The sequence below is a fragment of the Taudactylus pleione genome, unplaced genomic scaffold (genome assembly GCF_031769625.1).
Source record: "Taudactylus pleione unplaced genomic scaffold, aTauple2 ptg000205l, whole genome shotgun sequence".
Classification (NCBI taxonomy): domain Eukaryota; kingdom Metazoa; phylum Chordata; class Amphibia; order Anura; family Myobatrachidae; genus Taudactylus; species Taudactylus pleione.
In genome coordinates, this window is record NW_028284607.1 from 82750 (window position 1) to 94724 (window position 11975).

At 43.9% G+C, this 11975-nt stretch overlaps 1 protein-coding gene across 2 annotated transcripts in view; it reads right to left on the reverse strand.

The window, feature by feature from the left end:
- Positions 1-9864, reverse strand: part of YPEL1 (yippee like 1) — a 29658-nt gene extending 19794 nt beyond the window's left edge. For both annotated transcript variants that reach the window (XM_088477825.1, XM_088477824.1), the window contains exon 1: positions 9721-9864. The gene's annotated coding sequence lies outside the window, so the exon portion shown is untranslated. The remainder of the gene's footprint in view (positions 1-9720) is intronic.
- Positions 9865-11975: the final 2111 nt, after the last annotated feature.

An 11975-nucleotide genomic window follows, 5' to 3' on the forward strand; every position in this document is an offset into this window, starting at 1 on the left:
GTCGTTTGTATGTCTAGTGATGTGCCTACACTGAACGTTCACTTGTTCAGTCCAGGCACATCCATCATGCCCGTACATGCTGAACCTGATGGGATCATCAGGTTGACCAGCATGTACAGGCGATGATAGATGGCAAAAATGACCAGTGGGCACGCACATCGCTGGTCATTTTTGTCATTTACATGAATGATTTGCGGGCGATTGCACAATAACTAAGTCGTTATCGTGCAATCGTCTGTCAAAATCGCCTAGTGGATACCCAGCTTTACTTGCTCTTACGCTATTCCCAAATCTGAATTAAATAGACCTAATATTAGAAAGTAATCTGGCTGTTCTGAATACCTAGCCAGTTGTGTTATTCACATTTAATATAGTGCCCCTATTCACAGAAAACTAACCAATGCTGAAACAGTAATATTTAGTATATTATGTTACAGAACATGGTGTAAAGGCTGCCCAGCTTAGATACTGTTTTGCAACTGAGCCCAGGAGACACCGACTACATCATTGCCTACAGACTATACAGGGAATGGGAATCCAGGGACTAATAGCTGCAAAGTGTCTAAAGGGTCATGTATAGAACATATGTGCCTCAAATAGTAAGCTATATAAACAGTTTTGAAACAGAAACCCTCATTCATAAAGCACCATTAAAAATTATCAATGGGGGTGATTCAGCCTCAGATGGTATTGCTATCACAGCTGCTACCATGGTAGCAGCTGTGATAGCACTATTATGGTAATGCAACACGAACATGCATTACTGATCCAAGCTGTGTCCATGGACGAAGCGTCAGATCATCTGCATGATCCTCGGCTGAATAAGTGACCATGGGGTCACTCAAGCCGGTGATGGCAAATGTACAAAAGAGGCCAAGAATTTTCCGTCAGCCAACAGAGATCCTGGCCTCTTCCCTCCCCGCCAATGGCGGCAACACACCTCCGTTTGAGAAAATGGAGGCTGACGCCACCCCCTACTCACCCAGAAATGGCAGCAGACTGTCAATCACTGACAGTTTGCTCCCGGACTACGTGCAGGATTGCAAACCCGTTTTGCACATGCACAGTACGGGTCATGCGCCTGCACAGACCACTTACAATCGGAGATGTGCTCTAACCATCGGGTTAGCCTACATCTCTGAATCAGCCCCATTAAAAGCAGCACTTTAAATTTTCTGTTTTACAGAATCCCATCAGCTTCCTCCCAGTTGTGGCGATCAGAACTGCACTTCAGGGCTATGAGTTATACATAACACTAACGGGCAGGGCTGCCATCACAAATTGCGGGGCCCAGTACTGACAAATTGGTAGGGCCCCCCAGAGGTGGACGGAGCTGTGATGGAGCTACTTTGGGAGCAGGACATCAATTGTGTTGTGTACACCAGTTTAAATATTCTCAAAGTTTGGGCTGTGGGGGCAGTTGTTAGGAAAGGCTGGTTGGACTAGGGGGGAAAAAGGGCAGGGAAGGCCGGCTGGACTGGGCGAGGGGCAAGGCAGATAGGCTGGCTGGATTAGGGGGCACAGGAAAGGCTGGCTGGACTGGGGTAGGGCAGGTAAAACGACTAGGGAGACGCAGGGAAGGCTGGCTGGACTAAGGAGACGCAGGGAAGGCTGGCTGGACTGGGGGAGACGCAGGGAAGGCAGACTGGCTGGACTAGGGGGATGCAGGGAAGGCTGGTTGGACTAGGGGCAGGGCAGGGAATGCAGACTGGCTGAACTAGGGGAGGGGCAGGGAAGGCAGACTGGCTGGACTAGGGGGGCACAGGGAAGGCTGGGTGGACCAGGGGGCAGGGCAGGGAATGCAGACTGGCTGGACTAGGAGGGCTCAGGGAAGGTTGGCTGGACTGTGTCAGGGCAGGGAAAATAGGCTGGCTGTACTTGGGGGACGCAGGGAAGGCTGGCTGGACTGGGCAGGTGTAGTTAAAAGGGAAGGCAGGCTGCCTGGACGGACTGGTGGGGGGGGGGGCAGGAAATACTGGCTGGACAGGGAAAAGTTAGATTACCTTGTTTCTCTGTAATGATCACAGGCTCCGGCGCCAGCGGCATTTCCTGAGAGAAAAGGGGCCTGGGTGGCGGCGGGTGGGGAATATACGGGTGGCAGGCACTAGGAGACAGACCATCAACGCATCAGCGGCATTTGAAACATGCCTATCAGGAGCAGTATGGAGCTGGCTGTGAGCCAATCACAGCTTGCGGAACAGCAGCTAATCAGGAGCGGCCGCTCCTGATTGGCTGCTGTTTCGCGAGCTGTGATTGACTCGCGGCCGAATCCCTATTTTAAATGCAGCTGCCGTCTTGCGCCAATGTTCCTTTTGCCTGCCGCCCGTATATTCCTCCCTGCTGCCACCCGTGTCCCTTTTCTCTCAGAAAATGCTGCTGGCGCCGGAGCCTGTGATCATTACAGAGACCTCCACGCTGCCACCCGGGCCCCCTCTCTCTCCGGGCCCGGGACTGAAGTCCCGACAGTCCCCCCCTGATGGCGGCCCTGCTAACGGGTATATTTACTAAAGTGAGAGTTTTTAGAAGCGGAGATGTTCCTTATATACTCCTCAGCATCTATCACAAAAGAATCACATCTATTATAAAAGGATCACATTTTAATTCTAACAATTTGGTGACAAAGAATGAAAAGATATACAATAACTTCCACTACTTCTAGCATTAACACTATGATCATACCTCTATAATACATTGTACAGTTTGAAAGTATGTGTGTGGTCCCAATATGGCACCATCAATGGAAATATTAAATCATCTTTCACTACCCTGCCAATGTCTAATTAATATTTGGATACGGTTAATGGAATCCTTACCATGAACAAGTTGTGTGCTAAATTTAGGTCTCATATACACTTTTTGTTTTTATGTAGAACGCATGAAACCCAGTGTGATACTATAAACAATTGTCACTATACACAGTGGTGTTTTACTTACATAACTGTATGCTAATGTTTACACAATCTGTTTAACATTTTTTAGCAAGTGTTTAAGGAAGCCTACATTGAGTTCTAAACACAAGTAAAAATACATGATAAACTTGTCAGATCCATATTTTTTTTTTTTACTAACATTAAAACACAAGTAAAACTCCAATGAGTATAAGGTATTAGCCAATTTGTAGCAGTTCACATGACCATCTGCTAAACAATAGAGACTATGGGGGCTAATTCAATTGATCACAATGTTGAATTGCCCAGGATAGCAGGTCCCGTAGCCATTCAATTCACTGACTTAAGTGCTTAACAGCGCGCTATTAAGTTCGACTAGAAGCCCTTAAGTCGGACAATGCCGGTTAGTGACTAAAACAGGGTCTTTAGTTGCGCTAACTGGCATATTCCGACTTAAGTGCCGGCCGACACGTTAGCGCTGCGTTAAGCTGTAAAACAGCATTGCGGCCAGCACTTTAGTCGGGTTTCTGCTCTCACCTCAGGAGGGTGCAAGCTGAAATCCTTTTTAGTCTGCTTTACATCACGGTCAATTGAATAGCTCCGGGACCTCCTTCCTGGGGCTATTCAACATCGCGATCAATTGAATTCTCCTCTATGTTTATACAATTATGTCATAAAATGCTCCGGGATGTCATTTTACACCCATCTGTGGCAAGCCAATTTTTGTTCATTATTTTTCTATATAGGCTTGTTTATTTTTTTACCATACTTTTTAATTTTATTTTTTCCAATCCCAGCAATCAATTAAAGTTGTATGGAGGAACACTGGACACAGTACTCCTGCCTATATACATACACATACAATTTTTTGTCGTAGTAGTTAGCATTACTGCTCTCATAATTGAGGTCTTGGGTTCGATTTCCTATTGGTGTGGAGTTTGTATGATCTGTCGTGTTTGCATGACTTTTCTCCAGGTTCTCTGGTTTCCTACCAGAATCCAAAAACATACTATTGGGTTAATTGGATTCTGACAAAAAAGAAAAAAAAACCCTAGTGTAAATGTGGTAGGGAATATACATTGTAAATTCTGCAGGCGCAGGGACATATGTGAATGACTAAATATTCTATGTATATCGCTGCAGAATTTGTGCTATATAAATAATACATTTGTTTATCGTGGTTACAGAGCTCTAACTTTAAATATTATACATAATTACTATGTGTATGACTTTTGGTATATTGTGCGTTTGTCAGATGAACACAAGCAAGTGAAACAGAATGAATAATAAAATAATAACGTCATTTATTTTGGTAAGGACTACCCAACACATATAACATACACTTGTTGCAATATTACAAAGTGTTACCACTAAAGGTGCCTTGAGACACTAAAAGTTGACATAATATTGAGAGTGTGTAGATCTATATGCATTTATTATTTTATACATAAAACCCACAAACAAAAATGACCCAGTGTGAAAACTGTACTATTTCATAGTAGAAGTGTTAATAGAACAGTGCACCGAGTCTACTTCCTCCATAGCTGTAAGTAAAGTGAGCACTAAACAAACAATTAACAAGCTAAGCAAATTAAATCGGGAGTCTGGTAGATAAGAATAGGCAAGTAAACATGGCATACATATTACTGCAGATGCAACCTTAGCAGAACAACTGTACGCAATTAATAGATAACTTAAAAAAAAAAAGCTCCAGAACTAAATGAACAATAACATTCTGTACTATGCAAGTGGGATGAGTGGACTTGATAAGAACCAATAGAAATTGTATGAATAAAGTAGTACTGCTATAATGGCATTGATTTTTCTCCCACCCCAATTGAATGTTTAACACTTAGGGGTATATTCACTGAAGTGTGGGTTTTTAGATGTGAAGATGTTGCCCATAGCAACCAATCAGATTCTAGCTATTATCTTCTAGAAGGTGCTAGATAAATAAGTAGAATCTGACTGGTTGCTATGGGCAACATCTCCACTTCTAAAATCCTGCACTTTAGTAAATATACCCCTCAATGTATTAATAATTATGGCACTGCCGTGATTTTTAAAAGTCTATATAGCGACAGATATTTTCATTTTGAATGAAAATATCCCCGCTATGTACTTGCAGGGACAGCAGTAGCGATAATCGCTGTCCCTGCGAGTTACATCCCCGACATATTGGAGGAGTCTTTTACATTTGTGAAAGACGCCTCCCGGGAATATGGCACTGCGCATGCACACAGTGTCAGATTCTGGAGCCAGCCGGAGACTGCGGGGTGAGGGATCGTAAGAAAAGCTATACTTTTCGGAGTTCGTTGCATACTGGGTCAGACTGTAGTCTCCACTGACAAAAATGGGGACTGCGGTTTGCAGCGCTAATTAGCCTTCTGCAGGAGATTTCTGTAAAATCTCCTGCATTAAATTGTTAGCGCATAGCAACAATTAATACATTTATGCAAAAACTGCAGTTTCTACATAACTAAAAAAATAATAAAAAAAGTTTGATAAATAGGCCCCTTACTCTTCGGTGAGTAATTCTGTGGAGGCGATTCAATTATTTGAGGGTACTGTAGCTCCCTTCTAAAGTGGCCGGGAGCTATTCAATTGTTTTGCACGACCAAGGTTGCACTTATCGCGGCTTTCCTGAGGTGTGAGCTCAATTCTGCGATAAGTAGGACTTCAGGGCTAATTGCGTTGGTCTGGAGAGCCGTAACTACATTACATCAGGCACTTGACACGGGAAAAGTTGCTTAACGGCGCTAATCCAGTGCTATCTCGCATGAGAATTAGGGGCAATCTCTGAATTTAAGCGCAGTCTTGCGGCTGATCGTATAAAACAATTGTGTAACTTGGGTACTTTAGACAGCAGCTACAACACTCACAAACAATTAAAATCACCCCCTGTAAGTCTTGTTGTAAACGCACTAAAAGTGGATCTGCAGGGAAACACATGGAACTGAGGGCCTGATTCCGAGCAGAACGCTATTTTCGCTCGCTCGTTCAGAAAAAGGGGCCGGATATTTTAATAGAGCGCTCGCTCTTTGCGGTCTATTGACGCCTCTATGTCTGAGCGAGTGAAATATGCGCTCGCTATTTTGTAAAGACTTCCCCTGGCCGTTCGCATCATACGTCATCTCCGCTATTTATTAGATTAATCGAGTACATTGAAAGGCGTCTGAACTGCTCGCAGTGCTTGTGGTAGGATTTTCCTACTGCAATCATGCGAACAGTTCAGGCTAAGAGACAACCAAGTGACGTGGCCGATGACGCTGCTTTGTTAATTATGCACACCCTTAAAACGCCCGTTTGGCACGCCTGCGTACGGATCTCCACTCCCCGTTTTCAAGCACCTTCCCCTGTTACCACCCACAAACGCCTCATTCTGTCACTCAAATTAGCAGGCACTCGCTATTTTGCAAACACACGATTTCCGATAACAGTGACTGGTTGGCGCATGCGCATTACGACCCATACGCATGCGCAGATGTGCGAACATCGCTCGGAGCAAACGAGCGGCTCTGAATCAGGCCCTGAAAAGCCAGCAGAAAACCCAGGCTTAATAGGCAGGATGAACATAACATACTCAAAAATACTTTAGACATGTGAAATGTTGATAAAACTGCAACTGTAATAACTTATGCATTTGTCACTGGCGTGAACTTTCTCCTTGAAAAAGGTTTGGTTTTTAATGTTTTTTGCAAATGCGCTTGACAATTTAAAATGAGTAGTACGCAGTCTTTCCCCTGCAACTGGAAATGGTTACCATTTAATTGTTCCCATTACTGGTAATGAACATGTCATAACATTATTAAACAATGTATGGGGAATCAAACAAATATTCCAAAATGGCATATATTTAATCTCCTGCAAAAGATAACTGTCACAATAGTAAATGATTACTGGTACAGATATGGTGTTTGTTTTTGTTAATTTGATAGAAATAATAAACTGTAATTGTGAATAAAACAATTTAGAATTACTTAAATTATCTATATGTCAGTATACTGTGCAACAAGCACAACTTTCAGTAGAACATCTCTGGAGCATTTACAGGAAATAAGCACTGGGTTATTCAACCAAAAACACCTGTCCTGGAGACTGAAGACGAGATGAAATGTGCAGACTGGAGATACTGGTGCCAGGAACCAAGTCAACACCCCCAATGTGCCATGTAAATACTGAAGGCTCAGCCTAAACACATGGCATTAAGTAGGTGCTCAGGAGCGATCATTGACACTCTAAGCAGCTTATTCACAAGTGCAGTCATTGTACATAGAATACTACTGCGTAAACCAGAAGACTACGTTAAACAATAAAATAGGAGTATATCAATTAGCCAAACCACAACCAGATTTTTTTTTCCCAAATTTTCCTACAGAAAATAAAGCAATGCAATAAAGTCATGTTAGGCAGGTAGGGGGCACTCTGTTGACAACACAAGAAACTACGGCTATGTAATCACTTCTTTGTTGATATTTTTTTTTTTTGGAGTCTGCCTTGGGGACTATAAATATGCAGCAGACACCAAGCAGGGAGGCTGTCTCCAGTATTTATGATATATACATAAACATTTGTATATAGTACATCAACTGCTTGTTTGTACCAAAAACATACTAAGACCTGTCTTTTTGCACAAATACCTGCAAATAATAAATAATGTGCAGACAGACACAGAATCTGGGTAAAGCCACATTTTCAAACAATGGAGAAAAGCATGTCAGACATTATCTTTTGTTGTTATAATTCTCATGACACCAGCTACATCCCAGACTCTCGTTATTATGGTTTCAGATGTTTATGCCATAGAATTAAAGACTGGAGAATATAAAATAATTGGCAAAAATCATAATATGAAAGAATAAACAATAAATAATGATCATTCTGCGCCAGGATAGTAGTTTAACAAAGTACAAGTGCCTAAATATTTATAGAGAGTATGTAATAGGTTCTTAAAAAAAAAAGCAAACAACTCATGATCTCATCACTGTATCTTGTTCAGGAAACCATAAACATTGCAGTAATATACATAGTGGGAAAGAATACCACAGACCAAACACAAGGCGCTGAACACAATAAGGTTTCCTCATAACAGACATGCAAGAAAACAATTTGAAGGGATTTCTGGAACAAAGTCCATTGAGATCTTTGCTTTCGATGCCAAAGAATGAGCGCAGTAAGGCATGCTGTCTACAAGAGCGACTGGTTTCACAAACTCTCAGTTGGCTTCAGTCTATAAATAGACACAGTTCAGCCAGTGAGACGAGTCTCGGTGACAGCTTGGGGGTAATTGCCCAGTAATACATGGACAGTTAACATTCATACAACCCTAAAAAGAAGCGTGCAAACATTATCTGCCCAAAATGGGAGGAATTAAAAAAGAGAAATCTCTATATGGATATAGCGGATGGCAGGAAGAGGAAGCAGACAGGCATACAGAAAATATTGGATAAGTCAACTACAGTAGTAAACCCTTTAGTGCAAAAACTATTTTACATGGCTTGAGGGTTATGCATATAGTTTTAATCCTTATAAGACAAGTGAACCAGGTGGTTAATATTAATACCCTCTGAACAGTCAACAGAATTTAACTATATACTTAGTTAACAAGCAGAAATAAAATGAATATATAGTATCTCCTTTTAAACATGATATGACTATTTTACTTAAAACCAAACACTGTCAAACACAGGAGAAAAAAATGATCTGCTATGTGATGCAATGAGATTGTGCTATACACAACATAATACTGCAATTATTACATGTACTTAACGTCTTCACAGCTATTGCTATGCTAGGCAGGAGGATGAGATACAGGTTAGTCATATTGTTAACACGTTTAATAATTACATGTTATTATCTACATCACCAGGAGTGATAATTATCCCTTGCCTTTTATAACAAACAACCTATCACAGTTCAGCCGTGTTATTACCTGGATTGTATGTGCATGACTTACTAGACCAGAAAGGAGTACAATAGCACAACAAATATTTATTAGGACATACAAAAAAAAACACACAACACTGTTTAAACTGGGTCATACTAGGTGAGCATGTTCCAAAATGGCCAACTGTAATGCACTTACAAAGAACACACTTCTTACATTAAAGTATAACAAAGACAAGTCACTTTGTATAGACAGTCCAGTTGTATGGATTATTTATTTGTACTCTGACATATAGAACTGGCATGTACCATGTGAAAGGTAAAGTGAAATAATGTGATCTGTATACTAGGTCTGTGAATAGAATTGCTGATAGGGCCAGATTAACAATAGTCTCACTGACAAGATACTGTGAAAGCTTTGTTTACTTATCCAATGTATGAACAAAATAAATACACGGTGTCTCTCCCATGCACAATACAGTGCTGTACAGGGAGAAAGCTGACACTTCATGTTATGTGTGGGGGTCAGTATAGATAAACACATGTCTTATCTATGATCAACAAGTGCTGGGGCAGTGCTCTTTGTGTATAGCGTCACCCCTGTGACCACAGCAGCCTTGGCCCATCCACGTTCTGCACCAGATCTGCATAGAGACAGAGGGTTCCACGTACACTGTATGAATATACACTGAGGCGACCTCAGGGCCCCGTGCCCTGTATATCAGAACAACCCCCCAGGACCTGTAAGTGCCCATCTGCCCTCCTCACCTACCCCCAGTGCTGCTTACACATATCTTGCCCCAAACCCTTTGTCACAATGTCTCTCGGCAATCTGTTGAGCAGCCTCCACCTCCCTCTCTGAGATGAGACCCCCAACTCTACACAGACACAGCAGTCTCCCTTCTTCCTGCAGCAAGATAGCGCCCAGTGTCTCCCCCTTCCTTACTCGTTGCCTCTTGTTCCCTCTTCTCTTAAATCCTCGTCCGTTTGTACGTGGCTCATTCTCCGGGCGGCTCTGCTCCCAGCCGCCGCCGCCACCTCCTCCCGCCGCTTTTGTTTTGTTTCTGACTGTAAACCGATCAACGGCGGTTTAGAGCGAAGGGGGGGAGCCTAACTAACACTGTCCGCGGCAACCAATCACAGTGCGGCTACCTTTTACCGTCACAACATCGGGAACCAACAGCCCAGCGGTCCAGGACACTGGAACAAGACTGTCCAATAGCTACCCGAATCCTTGTGCGTCACAGCCAATGGGTCGTCAGCTCTCGTGAGCAGAAACCAATGGCTACCTTAGGCTTCCTCGAGACAAAGGATGTTTTGGTTGCGGCTGGGGAGGAGACTAGAATAGAAGGGGTGGTTTATGATGACAACAGAAGTTCCAGAGAACCGTGCTCACCGATTGGTTGCGCATTATGACAGTTGTGTGTCTTAACTTATCAAGTGTGGTGGGCGGTAGTGTCGGGGCTGTTGTTTGGGTTTCTAAGAACAGACGCGAGCCCGAATGGCAACGCGACAGTGGGGAGGAGCTACGGGGACGCGCGAAGGCAGATAAACAACAGGCGCGTGACAAATGTGCATGGGCCGCTGCGGTAACACCGCCTCCTTCCCCCGCTACCGCCTGGTCATGTGTCCAGTGCGGACCGGCCGCCCAGCCGCCCAGGCACCGTCTTCACTGGTTGCTACAATTGCTGTCAGTCTTCAGTAATCCTGGATTATGCCTAAATTATAAGTGGCATAGACAGCCCATCGTGCGCTAACCACAAATGGTTTGGGCTCCTTTTAATGAGGATACTTAAGTTTCTGCTGGTGGCATATTTCGTTTAGTATTACAGTGAGGCTGACGAATGAATGGGGTCAGTCCTATTGTCCACAAAGGGTGCGAGTTGTTGCCACAGCGTTAAAACGCCGGCAACGGCATCGCATCTCGCACCCCTTGCGGCCCACTCAGAGCCCAAATTTGTAGAGTTTTGCACGCAGTCCTCTGGCGCTACAAGTACTTTGGGGAGAGTTCGGGCTCATGGAAAGTGCGGCTGTTGCCACGATGACTTGCACCCGCGAGTTCATCGTGGCCAATTGGATTGACCCGATAATGTTATGTTAATATCTCACTGCAAGGTCCAGCAACGTCCTCCTCTGCTGTGTTGCTGGCAGTTACCGCACACCTCCCAACATTTTGGTCCACTGAGAAGGGACAGTTTGCGTGTCGTAGATGTGCGTTCCCGAAAAGAGGGCAGAGCCTAGGAAAAATCGGACGAAGCCTTGCAGCTTCCCCTGTTTACGTCACTGTGGGGGCGTTCCCAGCACTCTCCAAGATGCTGGGCAGCCCCTAGGCTCTCCGTACACTGGTGAACAGATGCCGTGCGCAGGAGCACAGCATCTGTTCTGCTTACCCGGATATGTGTTCCCCCCCCCCCACGACGGGACACTGCAGCCCGTGGGTGGGAGAGCGGGACAGTCCCAGGAAAACAGGACTGTCCCGCTGGATGTAGGACAGTTGGGAGGTATGGTACCTGCAAGGGGCTGCTATGTTATGTGCTTGCATGATGGCCGTCTGCGTGTGCACATTGCACTTTTCACCCGGCGGGGACTCCACAAAGCCTGGAAGGGCTTTTCAATGGGGACTGCACACCTAACGGCATCTATAGATGGCGTTAGCGATACAGTGACAAACAGCGGTAAAATAAGATCACTGCTGTTTGTTAAATACTGAATGGAGCTCATCACCCCTTTAACATGTGTTAAATAGGTTATGTAACTGTTATTTTTACACAATTAAATTATAGCTTTGAAAGGAATCCGTATGCGAGGCTATCATACATTTTGCCAATTCAATCTAGAGGGGTATGTTTTGCTACAACAGCTAAGCCCCCAGAGACTACTCCTTTACTCACAGCTGGCACGTTGCCCTTGGTTGCTCATCTGTTAAAGCTGTAGCCAGATGTTTGTCCTCAGAATGATTCTGAAACCAATTCTGGCTCCCTCCTATTGCTATGCTTTGTGCACCCTTTTCTGACACTACCACATTCTTATTTAACAACCCAATGCTCACACTTTTCTTCATTCCGCTACCAGCTCTTTTAATAAAAGCAATTATAACATTGTCTTCTGCCCATCATTGCTACTGTGGCAAGATGAGGGTAAAGGTGCCATATCTTGGGGTAAACGGTCATTCTTGTCATGCAGTAGCCAAGTAGTAGTACA